This window comes from Limulus polyphemus, unplaced genomic scaffold (assembly GCF_000517525.1).
Source record: "Limulus polyphemus unplaced genomic scaffold, Limulus_polyphemus-2.1.2 Scaffold2948, whole genome shotgun sequence".
NCBI lineage: Eukaryota > Metazoa > Arthropoda > Merostomata > Xiphosura > Limulidae > Limulus > Limulus polyphemus.
The window spans coordinates 7,873-10,011 of NW_013668558.1; positions in this window are offsets into that span (position 1 = coordinate 7,873).

Sequence of the window (2,139 nt, forward strand, 5' to 3'; positions counted from 1 at the left end):
CGTATTTCATGAAGTTTCGGTACGAGCTTCTAACTTAGTTTCTGAGGTTAGACGTTAGAACTCCTAACATAATGGTGAAGTAGAGATACTAGTCTCTTTCGGATAGACTGCGATAGTTTCGGTGTAAAAAAGTCATAAATCTGAACTTAATAGTAAAATAGCGGTCCTGATCTCTTTCAGACCTACATTAGACGTAATAAGGATCCTAGTTTCTGTTCTACTGTTCCTACTTACAGTGGTATAGGGCAGAGATTTTGACCGTAAGGTACAGTGGGGCAAAGTTTTTGTGGTATAAATCAGAGCTTCTAACTTAATGGTGTGATAAGTATTCTGTTTTCTGTGGCATAAGCCAGAGCATTTAGTTTAAAAGTGCGATAGGATTGCTAGAGTCTGTGTAACACCACTCAATGTAAACCCAAATTTATGTTTTATAGATCACAGCTTCTGATTTTACTCTAAGAGAATAATACTAGATTTGTGTTATGAGTCAGAGCACATTCGTTCAGATAAGTATCTTAGTTTTGTGGTATAGAAAAGGCTTTTTAATGTAAGAGTACCGTTAGGTTCATAGTTTTTGTGCTATAGGTTGAACCGTTTAACCTAAGAATATGGGAGGAGTGTTAAGTTGTGTAACACATACAGACCTTCTAGCTTTGTGTTATAATAGGAATCCCAATTTCTGTAGTATAGCCAAGACTTTCCAACCGATACGATAGTGGTCATAGTTTATGGGGTGTAGGTCACGTCTTTCAAGTAAGGACGTGATAACAGTGCTAATTTTCATTTTATACGTCAGGTTATCTAACCTAGCAATGCCCACGAAATCTATGTTCTGGTATTTTCGTCAGAAAATATAATTTTAGAGTTCAAAAGAAGTTTCAGTTATTATAGTGTAGGCCAGAATGTTTAAGGGGTCGTAGTTTCTACGGAAAAGTATTTACCTATACTAGAATCCTTACTTACTGTCTCCTCAAGTTAGAAGCAATGATTTAAACCACAGAGTCCCACCATCAGGTCTTTTTGTGGTATAGTTTAATCCTTCCAACCTAAGAGTTTGATAGAAATAATAGTTTTTGTCATATGAGTCAATGCTTCTAAGTGAATTCTACCGTACGGTCTCACTAGCTCTCCCAGTTTCTGTGGAATAGGACAGAGCTTATGCACTAATAGTACGATAAGGTCTTTGGTTCTATGACATATTTATGAATTTCCAGACTAAGAGTGTGATGAGGTCCTAGATTCTATGATATAGCTCTGAACTTCCAGGCTAAGAGTGCAATAAGGTCCTAGTTTCTTCAATATATCTCTGAATTTACAGGCTAAGAGTGTGATAAAGTCCTATATATTGTGTGATATAGTTCTCAATTTCCAGGCTAATAGTACGATAAGGCCCTAGATTCTGTGATATAGCTCTGAGTTTACAGGCTAAGAGTACGATAAGGCCCTAGATTCTGTGATACAGCTCTGAGTTTACAGGCTAAGAGAACGATAACGCCCTAGATTCTGTGATATAGCTCTGAGTTTACAGGCTAAGAGAACGATAACGCCCTAGATTCTGTGATACAGCTCTGAGTTTACAGGCTAAGAGAACGATAACGCCCTAGATTCTGTGATATAGCTCTCAATTTATAGGACAAAAGTTCAATAAGGTCCTAGATTCTGTGACATAGGTCTGAGTTTACAGGCTACGAGTGCGGTAACGTCCTATATTCTGTGATAGAGATGTGATTATTACGGTTTTTATAGGAAGAGAATGAGTGTCATAGTGCAAGCTGGGAAACTTCTAATATTTATTTCCTGTTGAATAATATGAATTCAGACTTCACAACTGAAAGTGGAAAACGAACATACAGTCGTGAATGCTGCGAGAAAGTAATAATAATAATAATGATAAATATATTTAAGTAAAATCAAGGAAAGAAAACAAAAATATAAACTTATAGTCACTAAGCTTTCTTTTGATAAAGTTCAATATTATTAAAACATGACCAGGTGGTTAGGGCGCTCGACTCATAATCTTAGGGTCGCGGGTTCGAATCCCCGTCACACCAAACATGCTCGCCCTTTCAGCCGTGGGGGCGTCATAATGTTGCGGTCAATCCCACTATTCGTTGGTAAAAAGAGTAGCCCAAGAGTTGG